The following is an 11,921-nucleotide window of genomic DNA, read 5'->3' on the forward strand; positions in this document are numbered from 1 at the left end:
GGTTGGTTGGTTGGTTGGTTGGTTGGTTGGTTGGTTGGTTGGTTGGTTGGTTGGTTGGTTGGTTGGTTGGTTGGTTGGTTGGTTGGTTGGTTGGTTGGTTGGTTGGTTGGTTGGTTGGTTGGTTGGTTGGTTGGTTGGTTGGTTGGTTGGTTGGTTGGTTGGTTGGTTGGTTGGTTGGTTGGTTGGTTGGTTGGTTGGTTGGTTGGTTGGTTGGTTGGTTGGTTGGTTGGTTGGTTGGTTGGTTGGTTGGTTGGTTGGTTGGTTGGTTGGTTGGTTGGTTGGTTGGTTGGTTGGTTGGTTGGTTGGTTGGTTGGTTGGTTGGTTGGTTGGTTGGTTGGTTGGTTGGTTGGTTGGTTGGTTGGTTGGTTGGTTGGTTGGTTGGTTGGTTGGTTGGTTGGTTGGTTGGTTGGTTGGTTGGTTGGTTGGTTGGTTGGTTGGTTGGTTGGTTGGTTGGTTGGTTGGTTGGTTGGTTGGTTGGTTGGTTGGTTGGTTGGTTGGTTGGTTGGTTGGTTGGTTGGTTGGTTGGTTGGTTGGTTGGTTGGTTGGTTGGTTGGTTGGTTGGTTGGTTGGTTGGTTGGTTGGTTGGTTGGTTGGTTGGTTGGTTGGTTGGTTGGTTGGTTGGTTGGTTGGTTGGTTGGTTGGTTGGTTGGTTGGTTGGTTGGTTGGTTGGTTGGTTGGTTGGTTGGTTGGTTGGTTGGTTGGTTGGTTGGTTGGTTGGTTGGTTGGTTGGTTGGTTGGTTGGTTGGTTGGTTGGTTGGTTGGTTGGTTGGTTGGTTGGTTGGTTGGTTGGTTGGTTGGTTGGTTGGTTGGTTGGTTGGTTGGTTGGTTGGTTGGTTGGTTGGTTGGTTGGTTGGTTGGTTGGTTGGTTGGTTGGTTGGTTGGTTGGTTGGTTGGTTGGTTGGTTGGTTGGTTGGTTGGTTGGTTGGTTGGTTGGTTGGTTGGTTGGTTGGTTGGTTGGTTGGTTGGTTGGTTGGTTGGTTGGTTGGTTGGTTGGTTGGTTGGTTGGTTGGTTGGTTGGTTGGTTGGTTGGTTGGTTGGTTGGTTGGTTGGTTGGTTGGTTGGTTGGTTGGTTGGTTGGTTGGTTGGTTGGTTGGTTGGTTGGTTGGTTGGTTGGTTGGTTGGTTGGTTGGTTGGTTGGTTGGTTGGTTGGTTGGTTGGTTGGTTGGTTGGTTGGTTGGTTGGTTGGTTGGTTGGTTGGTTGGTTGGTTGGTTGGTTGGTTGGTTGGTTGGTTGGTTGGTTGGTTGGTTGGTTGGTTGGTTGGTTGGTTGGTTGGTTGGTTGGTTGGTTGGTTGGTTGGTTGGTTGGTTGGTTGGTTGGTTGGTTGGTTGGTTGGTTGGTTGGTTGGTTGGTTGGTTGGTTGGTTGGTTGGTTGGTTGGTTGGTTGGTTGGTTGGTTGGTTGGTTGGTTGGTTGGTTGGTTGGTTGGTTGGTTGGTTGGTTGGTTGGTTGGTTGGTTGGTTGGTTGGTTGGTTGGTTGGTTGGTTGGTTGGTTGGTTGGTTGGTTGGTTGGTTGGTTGGTTGGTTGGTTGGTTGGTTGGTTGGTTGGTTGGTTGGTTGGTTGGTTGGTTGGTTGGTTGGTTGGTTGGTTGGTTGGTTGGTTGGTTGGTTGGTTGGTTGGTTGGTTGGTTGGTTGGTTGGTTGGTTGGTTGGTTGGTTGGTTGGTTGGTTGGTTGGTTGGTTGGTTGGTTGGTTGGTTGGTTGGTTGGTTGGTTGGTTGGTTGGTTGGTTGGTTGGTTGGTTGGTTGGTTGGTTGGTTGGTTGGTTGGTTGGTTGGTTGGTTGGTTGGTTGGTTGGTTGGTTGGTTGGTTGGTTGGTTGGTTGGTTGGTTGGTTGGTTGGTTGGTTGGTTGGTTGGTTGGTTGGTTGGTTGGTTGGTTGGTTGGTTGGTTGGTTGGTTGGTTGGTTGGTTGGTTGGTTGGTTGGTTGGTTGGTTGGTTGGTTGGTTGGTTGGTTGGTTGGTTGGTTGGTTGGTTGGTTGGTTGGTTGGTTGGTTGGTTGGTTGGTTGGTTGGTTGGTTGGTTGGTTGGTTGGTTGGTTGGTTGGTTGGTTGGTTGGTTGGTTGGTTGGTTGGTTGGTTGGTTGGTTGGTTGGTTGGTTGGTTGGTTGGTTGGTTGGTTGGTTGGTTGGTTGGTTGGTTGGTTGGTTGGTTGGTTGGTTGGTTGGTTGGTTGGTTGGTTGGTTGGTTGGTTGGTTGGTTGGTTGGTTGGTTGGTTGGTTGGTTGGTTGGTTGGTTGGTTGGTTGGTTGGTTGGTTGGTTGGTTGGTTGGTTGGTTGGTTGGTTGGTTGGTTGGTTGGTTGGTTGGTTGGTTGGTTGGTTGGTTGGTTGGTTGGTTGGTTGGTTGGTTGGTTGGTTGGTTGGTTGGTTGGTTGGTTGGTTGGTTGGTTGGTTGGTTGGTTGGTTGGTTGGTTGGTTGGTTGGTTGGTTGGTTGGTTGGTTGGTTGGTTGGTTGGTTGGTTGGTTGGTTGGTTGGTTGGTTGGTTGGTTGGTTGGTTGGTTGGTTGGTTGGTTGGTTGGTTGGTTGGTTGGTTGGTTGGTTGGTTGGTTGGTTGGTTGGTTGGTTGGTTGGTTGGTTGGTTGGTTGGTTGGTTGGTTGGTTGGTTGGTTGGTTGGTTGGTTGGTTGGTTGGTTGGTTGGTTGGTTGGTTGGTTGGTTGGTTGGTTGGTTGGTTGGTTGGTTGGTTGGTTGGTTGGTTGGTTGGTTGGTTGGTTGGTTGGTTGGTTGGTTGGTTGGTTGGTTGGTTGGTTGGTTGGTTGGTTGGTTGGTTGGTTGGTTGGTTGGTTGGTTGGTTGGTTGGTTGGTTGGTTGGTTGGTTGGTTGGTTGGTTGGTTGGTTGGTTGGTTGGTTGGTTGGTTGGTTGGTTGGTTGGTTGGTTGGTTGGTTGGTTGGTTGGTTGGTTGGTTGGTTGGTTGGTTGGTTGGTTGGTTGGTTGGTTGGTTGGTTGGTTGGTTGGTTGGTTGGTTGGTTGGTTGGTTGGTTGGTTGGTTGGTTGGTTGGTTGGTTGGTTGGTTGGTTGGTTGGTTGGTTGGTTGGTTGGTTGGTTGGTTGGTTGGTTGGTTGGTTGGTTGGTTGGTTGGTTGGTTGGTTGGTTGGTTGGTTGGTTGGTTGGTTGGTTGGTTGGTTGGTTGGTTGGTTGGTTGGTTGGTTGGTTGGTTGGTTGGTTGGTTGGTTGGTTGGTTGGTTGGTTGGTTGGTTGGTTGGTTGGTTGGTTGGTTGGTTGGTTGGTTGGTTGGTTGGTTGGTTGGTTGGTTGGTTGGTTGGTTGGTTGGTTGGTTGGTTGGTTGGTTGGTTGGTTGGTTGGTTGGTTGGTTGGTTGGTTGGTTGGTTGGTTGGTTGGTTGGTTGGTTGGTTGGTTGGTTGGTTGGTTGGTTGGTTGGTTGGTTGGTTGGTTGGTTGGTTGGTTGGTTGGTTGGTTGGTTGGTTGGTTGGTTGGTTGGTTGGTTGGTTGGTTGGTTGGTTGGTTGGTTGGTTGGTTGGTTGGTTGGTTGGTTGGTTGGTTGGTTGGTTGGTTGGTTGGTTGGTTGGTTGGTTGGTTGGTTGGTTGGTTGGTTGGTTGGTTGGTTGGTTGGTTGGTTGGTTGGTTGGTTGGTTGGTTGGTTGGTTGGTTGGTTGGTTGGTTGGTTGGTTGGTTGGTTGGTTGGTTGGTTGGTTGGTTGGTTGGTTGGTTGGTTGGTTGGTTGGTTGGTTGGTTGGTTGGTTGGTTGGTTGGTTGGTTGGTTGGTTGGTTGGTTGGTTGGTTGGTTGGTTGGTTGGTTGGTTGGTTGGTTGGTTGGTTGGTTGGTTGGTTGGTTGGTTGGTTGGTTGGTTGGTTGGTTGGTTGGTTGGTTGGTTGGTTGGTTGGTTGGTTGGTTGGTTGGTTGGTTGGTTGGTTGGTTGGTTGGTTGGTTGGTTGGTTGGTTGGTTGGTTGGTTGGTTGGTTGGTTGGTTGGTTGGTTGGTTGGTTGGTTGGTTGGTTGGTTGGTTGGTTGGTTGGTTGGTTGGTTGGTTGGTTGGTTGGTTGGTTGGTTGGTTGGTTGGTTGGTTGGTTGGTTGGTTGGTTGGTTGGTTGGTTGGTTGGTTGGTTGGTTGGTTGGTTGGTTGGTTGGTTGGTTGGTTGGTTGGTTGGTTGGTTGGTTGGTTGGTTGGTTGGTTGGTTGGTTGGTTGGTTGGTTGGTTGGTTGGTTGGTTGGTTGGTTGGTTGGTTGGTTGGTTGGTTGGTTGGTTGGTTGGTTGGTTGGTTGGTTGGTTGGTTGGTTGGTTGGTTGGTTGGTTGGTTGGTTGGTTGGTTGGTTGGTTGGTTGGTTGGTTGGTTGGTTGGTTGGTTGGTTGGTTGGTTGGTTGGTTGGTTGGTTGGTTGGTTGGTTGGTTGGTTGGTTGGTTGGTTGGTTGGTTGGTTGGTTGGTTGGTTGGTTGGTTGGTTGGTTGGTTGGTTGGTTGGTTGGTTGGTTGGTTGGTTGGTTGGTTGGTTGGTTGGTTGGTTGGTTGGTTGGTTGGTTGGTTGGTTGGTTGGTTGGTTGGTTGGTTGGTTGGTTGGTTGGTTGGTTGGTTGGTTGGTTGGTTGGTTGGTTGGTTGGTTGGTTGGTTGGTTGGTTGGTTGGTTGGTTGGTTGGTTGGTTGGTTGGTTGGTTGGTTGGTTGGTTGGTTGGTTGGTTGGTTGGTTGGTTGGTTGGTTGGTTGGTTGGTTGGTTGGTTGGTTGGTTGGTTGGTTGGTTGGTTGGTTGGTTGGTTGGTTGGTTGGTTGGTTGGTTGGTTGGTTGGTTGGTTGGTTGGTTGGTTGGTTGGTTGGTTGGTTGGTTGGTTGGTTGGTTGGTTGGTTGGTTGGTTGGTTGGTTGGTTGGTTGGTTGGTTGGTTGGTTGGTTGGTTGGTTGGTTGGTTGGTTGGTTGGTTGGTTGGTTGGTTGGTTGGTTGGTTGGTTGGTTGGTTGGTTGGTTGGTTGGTTGGTTGGTTGGTTGGTTGGTTGGTTGGTTGGTTGGTTGGTTGGTTGGTTGGTTGGTTGGTTGGTTGGTTGGTTGGTTGGTTGGTTGGTTGGTTGGTTGGTTGGTTGGTTGGTTGGTTGGTTGGTTGGTTGGTTGGTTGGTTGGTTGGTTGGTTGGTTGGTTGGTTGGTTGGTTGGTTGGTTGGTTGGTTGGTTGGTTGGTTGGTTGGTTGGTTGGTTGGTTGGTTGGTTGGTTGGTTGGTTGGTTGGTTGGTTGGTTGGTTGGTTGGTTGGTTGGTTGGTTGGTTGGTTGGTTGGTTGGTTGGTTGGTTGGTTGGTTGGTTGGTTGGTTGGTTGGTTGGTTGGTTGGTTGGTTGGTTGGTTGGTTGGTTGGTTGGTTGGTTGGTTGGTTGGTTGGTTGGTTGGTTGGTTGGTTGGTTGGTTGGTTGGTTGGTTGGTTGGTTGGTTGGTTGGTTGGTTGGTTGGTTGGTTGGTTGGTTGGTTGGTTGGTTGGTTGGTTGGTTGGTTGGTTGGTTGGTTGGTTGGTTGGTTGGTTGGTTGGTTGGTTGGTTGGTTGGTTGGTTGGTTGGTTGGTTGGTTGGTTGGTTGGTTGGTTGGTTGGTTGGTTGGTTGGTTGGTTGGTTGGTTGGTTGGTTGGTTGGTTGGTTGGTTGGTTGGTTGGTTGGTTGGTTGGTTGGTTGGTTGGTTGGTTGGTTGGTTGGTTGGTTGGTTGGTTGGTTGGTTGGTTGGTTGGTTGGTTGGTTGGTTGGTTGGTTGGTTGGTTGGTTGGTTGGTTGGTTGGTTGGTTGGTTGGTTGGTTGGTTGGTTGGTTGGTTGGTTGGTTGGTTGGTTGGTTGGTTGGTTGGTTGGTTGGTTGGTTGGTTGGTTGGTTGGTTGGTTGGTTGGTTGGTTGGTTGGTTGGTTGGTTGGTTGGTTGGTTGGTTGGTTGGTTGGTTGGTTGGTTGGTTGGTTGGTTGGTTGGTTGGTTGGTTGGTTGGTTGGTTGGTTGGTTGGTTGGTTGGTTGGTTGGTTGGTTGGTTGGTTGGTTGGTTGGTTGGTTGGTTGGTTGGTTGGTTGGTTGGTTGGTTGGTTGGTTGGTTGGTTGGTTGGTTGGTTGGTTGGTTGGTTGGTTGGTTGGTTGGTTGGTTGGTTGGTTGGTTGGTTGGTTGGTTGGTTGGTTGGTTGGTTGGTTGGTTGGTTGGTTGGTTGGTTGGTTGGTTGGTTGGTTGGTTGGTTGGTTGGTTGGTTGGTTGGTTGGTTGGTTGGTTGGTTGGTTGGTTGGTTGGTTGGTTGGTTGGTTGGTTGGTTGGTTGGTTGGTTGGTTGGTTGGTTGGTTGGTTGGTTGGTTGGTTGGTTGGTTGGTTGGTTGGTTGGTTGGTTGGTTGGTTGGTTGGTTGGTTGGTTGGTTGGTTGGTTGGTTGGTTGGTTGGTTGGTTGGTTGGTTGGTTGGTTGGTTGGTTGGTTGGTTGGTTGGTTGGTTGGTTGGTTGGTTGGTTGGTTGGTTGGTTGGTTGGTTGGTTGGTTGGTTGGTTGGTTGGTTGGTTGGTTGGTTGGTTGGTTGGTTGGTTGGTTGGTTGGTTGGTTGGTTGGTTGGTTGGTTGGTTGGTTGGTTGGTTGGTTGGTTGGTTGGTTGGTTGGTTGGTTGGTTGGTTGGTTGGTTGGTTGGTTGGTTGGTTGGTTGGTTGGTTGGTTGGTTGGTTGGTTGGTTGGTTGGTTGGTTGGTTGGTTGGTTGGTTGGTTGGTTGGTTGGTTGGTTGGTTGGTTGGTTGGTTGGTTGGTTGGTTGGTTGGTTGGTTGGTTGGTTGGTTGGTTGGTTGGTTGGTTGGTTGGTTGGTTGGTTGGTTGGTTGGTTGGTTGGTTGGTTGGTTGGTTGGTTGGTTGGTTGGTTGGTTGGTTGGTTGGTTGGTTGGTTGGTTGGTTGGTTGGTTGGTTGGTTGGTTGGTTGGTTGGTTGGTTGGTTGGTTGGTTGGTTGGTTGGTTGGTTGGTTGGTTGGTTGGTTGGTTGGTTGGTTGGTTGGTTGGTTGGTTGGTTGGTTGGTTGGTTGGTTGGTTGGTTGGTTGGTTGGTTGGTTGGTTGGTTGGTTGGTTGGTTGGTTGGTTGGTTGGTTGGTTGGTTGGTTGGTTGGTTGGTTGGTTGGTTGGTTGGTTGGTTGGTTGGTTGGTTGGTTGGTTGGTTGGTTGGTTGGTTGGTTGGTTGGTTGGTTGGTTGGTTGGTTGGTTGGTTGGTTGGTTGGTTGGTTGGTTGGTTGGTTGGTTGGTTGGTTGGTTGGTTGGTTGGTTGGTTGGTTGGTTGGTTGGTTGGTTGGTTGGTTGGTTGGTTGGTTGGTTGGTTGGTTGGTTGGTTGGTTGGTTGGTTGGTTGGTTGGTTGGTTGGTTGGTTGGTTGGTTGGTTGGTTGGTTGGTTGGTTGGTTGGTTGGTTGGTTGGTTGGTTGGTTGGTTGGTTGGTTGGTTGGTTGGTTGGTTGGTTGGTTGGTTGGTTGGTTGGTTGGTTGGTTGGTTGGTTGGTTGGTTGGTTGGTTGGTTGGTTGGTTGGTTGGTTGGTTGGTTGGTTGGTTGGTTGGTTGGTTGGTTGGTTGGTTGGTTGGTTGGTTGGTTGGTTGGTTGGTTGGATGGTTGGTTGGTTGGTTGGTTGGTTGGTTGGTTGGTTGGTTGGTTGGTTGGTTGGTTGGTTGGTTGGTTGGTTGGTTGGTTGGTTGGTTGGTTGGTTGGTTGGTTGGTTGGTTGGTTGGTTGGTTGGTTGGTTGGTTGGTTGGTTGGTTGGTTGGTTGGTTGGTTGGTTGGTTGGTTGGTTGGTTGGTTGGTTGGTTGGTTGGTTGGTTGGTTGGTTGGTTGGTTGGTTGGTTGGTTGGTTGGTTGGTTGGTTGGTTGGTTGGTTGGTTGGTTGGTTGGTTGGTTGGTTGGTTGGTTGGTTGGTTGGTTGGTTGGTTGGTTGGTTGGTTGGTTGGTTGGTTGGTTGGTTGGTTGGTTGGTTGGTTGGTTGGTTGGTTGGTTGGTTGGTTGGTTGGTTGGTTGGTTGGTTGGTTGGTTGGTTGGTTGGTTGGTTGGTTGGTTGGTTGGTTGGTTGGTTGGTTGGTTGGTTGGTTGGTTGGTTGGTTGGTTGGTTGGTTGGTTGGTTGGTTGGTTGGTTGGTTGGTTGGTTGGTTGGTTGGTTGGTTGGTTGGTTGGTTGGTTGGTTGGTTGGTTGGTTGGTTGGTTGGTTGGTTGGTTGGTTGGTTGGTTGGTTGGTTGGTTGGTTGGTTGGTTGGTTGGTTGGTTGGTTGGTTGGTTGGTTGGTTGGTTGGTTGGTTGGTTGGTTGGTTGGTTGGTTGGTTGGTTGGTTGGTTGGTTGGTTGGTTGGTTGGTTGGTTGGTTGGTTGGTTGGTTGGTTGGTTGGTTGGTTGGTTGGTTGGTTGGTTGGTTGGTTGGTTGGTTGGTTGGTTGGTTGGTTGGTTGGTTGGTTGGTTGGTTGGTTGGTTGGTTGGTTGGTTGGTTGGTTGGTTGGTTGGTTGGTTGGTTGGTTGGTTGGTTGGTTGGTTGGTTGGTTGGTTGGTTGGTTGGTTGGTTGGTTGGTTGGTTGGTTGGTTGGTTGGTTGGTTGGTTGGTTGGTTGGTTGGTTGGTTGGTTGGTTGGTTGGTTGGTTGGTTGGTTGGTTGGTTGGTTGGTTGGTTGGTTGGTTGGTTGGTTGGTTGGTTGGTTGGTTGGTTGGTTGGTTGGTTGGTTGGTTGGTTGGTTGGTTGGTTGGTTGGTTGGTTGGTTGGTTGGTTGGTTGGTTGGTTGGTTGGTTGGTTGGTTGGTTGGTTGGTTGGTTGGTTGGTTGGTTGGTTGGTTGGTTGGTTGGTTGGTTGGTTGGTTGGTTGGTTGGTTGGTTGGTTGGTTGGTTGGTTGGTTGGTTGGTTGGTTGGTTGGTTGGTTGGTTGGTTGGTTGGTTGGTTGGTTGGTTGGTTGGTTGGTTGGTTGGTTGGTTGGTTGGTTGGTTGGTTGGTTGGTTGGTTGGTTGGTTGGTTGGTTGGTTGGTTGGTTGGTTGGTTGGTTGGTTGGTTGGTTGGTTGGTTGGTTGGTTGGTTGGTTGGTTGGTTGGTTGGTTGGTTGGTTGGTTGGTTGGTTGGTTGGTTGGTTGGTTGGTTGGTTGGTTGGTTGGTTGGTTGGTTGGTTGGTTGGTTGGTTGGTTGGTTGGTTGGTTGGTTGGTTGGTTGGTTGGTTGGTTGGTTGGTTGGTTGGTTGGTTGGTTGGTTGGTTGGTTGGTTGGTTGGTTGGTTGGTTGGTTGGTTGGTTGGTTGGTTGGTTGGTTGGTTGGTTGGTTGGTTGGTTGGTTGGTTGGTTGGTTGGTTGGTTGGTTGGTTGGTTGGTTGGTTGGTTGGTTGGTTGGTTGGTTGGTTGGTTGGTTGGTTGGTTGGTTGGTTGGTTGGTTGGTTGGTTGGTTGGTTGGTTGGTTGGTTGGTTGGTTGGTTGGTTGGTTGGTTGGTTGGTTGGTTGGTTGGTTGGTTGGTTGGTTGGTTGGTTGGTTGGTTGGTTGGTTGGTTGGTTGGTTGGTTGGTTGGTTGGTTGGTTGGTTGGTTGGTTGGTTGGTTGGTTGGTTGGTTGGTTGGTTGGTTGGTTGGTTGGTTGGTTGGTTGGTTGGTTGGTTGGTTGGTTGGTTGGTTGGTTGGTTGGTTGGTTGGTTGGTTGGTTGGTTGGTTGGTTGGTTGGTTGGTTGGTTGGTTGGTTGGTTGGTTGGTTGGTTGGTTGGTTGGTTGGTTGGTTGGTTGGTTGGTTGGTTGGTTGGTTGGTTGGTTGGTTGGTTGGTTGGTTGGTTGGTTGGTTGGTTGGTTGGTTGGTTGGTTGGTTGGTTGGTTGGTTGGTTGGTTGGTTGGTTGGTTGGTTGGTTGGTTGGTTGGTTGGTTGGTTGGTTGGTTGGTTGGTTGGTTGGTTGGTTGGTTGGTTGGTTGGTTGGTTGGTTGGTTGGTTGGTTGGTTGGTTGGTTGGTTGGTTGGTTGGTTGGTTGGTTGGTTGGTTGGTTGGTTGGTTGGTTGGTTGGTTGGTTGGTTGGTTGGTTGGTTGGTTGGTTGGTTGGTTGGTTGGTTGGTTGGTTGGTTGGTTGGTTGGTTGGTTGGTTGGTTGGTTGGTTGGTTGGTTGGTTGGTTGGTTGGTTGGTTGGTTGGTTGGTTGGTTGGTTGGTTGGTTGGTTGGTTGGTTGGTTGGTTGGTTGGTTGGTTGGTTGGTTGGTTGGTTGGTTGGTTGGTTGGTTGGTTGGTTGGTTGGTTGGTTGGTTGGTTGGTTGGTTGGTTGGTTGGTTGGTTGGTTGGTTGGTTGGTTGGTTGGTTGGTTGGTTGGTTGGTTGGTTGGTTGGTTGGTTGGTTGGTTGGTTGGTTGGTTGGTTGGTTGGTTGGTTGGTTGGTTGGTTGGTTGGTTGGTTGGTTGGTTGGTTGGTTGGTTGGTTGGTTGGTTGGTTGGTTGGTTGGTTGGTTGGTTGGTTGGTTGGTTGGTTGGTTGGTTGGTTGGTTGGTTGGTTGGTTGGTTGGTTGGTTGGTTGGTTGGTTGGTTGGTTGGTTGGTTGGTTGGTTGGTTGGTTGGTTGGTTGGTTGGTTGGTTGGTTGGTTGGTTGGTTGGTTGGTTGGTTGGTTGGTTGGTTGGTTGGTTGGTTGGTTGGTTGGTTGGTTGGTTGGTTGGTTGGTTGGTTGGTTGGTTGGTTGGTTGGTTGGTTGGTTGGTTGGTTGGTTGGTTGGTTGGTTGGTTGGTTGGTTGGTTGGTTGGTTGGTTGGTTGGTTGGTTGGTTGGTTGGTTGGTTGGTTGGTTGGTTGGTTGGTTGGTTGGTTGGTTGGTTGGTTGGTTGGTTGGTTGGTTGGTTGGTTGGTTGGTTGGTTGGTTGGTTGGTTGGTTGGTTGGTTGGTTGGTTGGTTGGTTGGTTGGTTGGTTGGTTGGTTGGTTGGTTGGTTGGTTGGTTGGTTGGTTGGTTGGTTGGTTGGTTGGTTGGTTGGTTGGTTGGTTGGTTGGTTGGTTGGTTGGTTGGTTGGTTGGTTGGTTGGTTGGTTGGTTGGTTGGTTGGTTGGTTGGTTGGTTGGTTGGTTGGTTGGTTGGTTGGTTGGTTGGTTGGTTGGTTGGTTGGTTGGTTGGTTGGTTGGTTGGTTGGTTGGTTGGTTGGTTGGTTGGTTGGTTGGTTGGTTGGTTGGTTGGTTGGTTGGTTGGTTGGTTGGTTGGTTGGTTGGTTGGTTGGTTGGTTGGTTGGTTGGTTGGTTGGTTGGTTGGTTGGTTGGTTGGTTGGTTGGTTGGTTGGTTGGTTGGTTGGTTGGTTGGTTGGTTGGTTGGTTGGTTGGTTGGTTGGTTGGTTGGTTGGTTGGTTGGTTGGTTGGTTGGTTGGTTGGTTGGTTGGTTGGTTGGTTGGTTGGTTGGTTGGTTGGTTGGTTGGTTGGTTGGTTGGTTGGTTGGTTGGTTGGTTGGTTGGTTGGTTGGTTGGTTGGTTGGTTGGTTGGTTGGTTGGTTGGTTGGTTGGTTGGTTGGTTGGTTGGTTGGTTGGTTGGTTGGTTGGTTGGTTGGTTGGTTGGTTGGTTGGTTGGTTGGTTGGTTGGTTGGTTGGTTGGTTGGTTGGTTGGTTGGTTGGTTGGTTGGTTGGTTGGTTGGTTGGTTGGTTGGTTGGTTGGTTGGTTGGTTGGTTGGTTGGTTGGTTGGTTGGTTGGTTGGTTGGTTGGTTGGTTGGTTGGTTGGTTGGTTGGTTGGTTGGTTGGTTGGTTGGTTGGTTGGTTGGTTGGTTGGTTGGTTGGTTGGTTGGTTGGTTGGTTGGTTGGTTGGTTGGTTGGTTGGTTGGTTGGTTGGTTGGTTGGTTGGTTGGTTGGTTGGTTGGTTGGTTGGTTGGTTGGTTGGTTGGTTGGTTGGTTGGTTGGTTGGTTGGTTGGTTGGTTGGTTGGTTGGTTGGTTGGTTGGTTGGTTGGTTGGTTGGTTGGTTGGTTGGTTGGTTGGTTGGTTGGTTGGTTGGTTGGTTGGTTGGTTGGTTGGTTGGTTGGTTGGTTGGTTGGTTGGTTGGTTGGTTGGTTGGTTGGTTGGTTGGTTGGTTGGTTGGTTGGTTGGTTGGTTGGTTG

This window comes from Epargyreus clarus, unplaced genomic scaffold (assembly GCF_041222505.1).
Source record: "Epargyreus clarus isolate Ecla_fem2 unplaced genomic scaffold, WU_Ecla_fem_2.2 ptg000021l, whole genome shotgun sequence".
NCBI classification, from domain to species: Eukaryota; Metazoa; Arthropoda; class Insecta; order Lepidoptera; family Hesperiidae; genus Epargyreus; species Epargyreus clarus.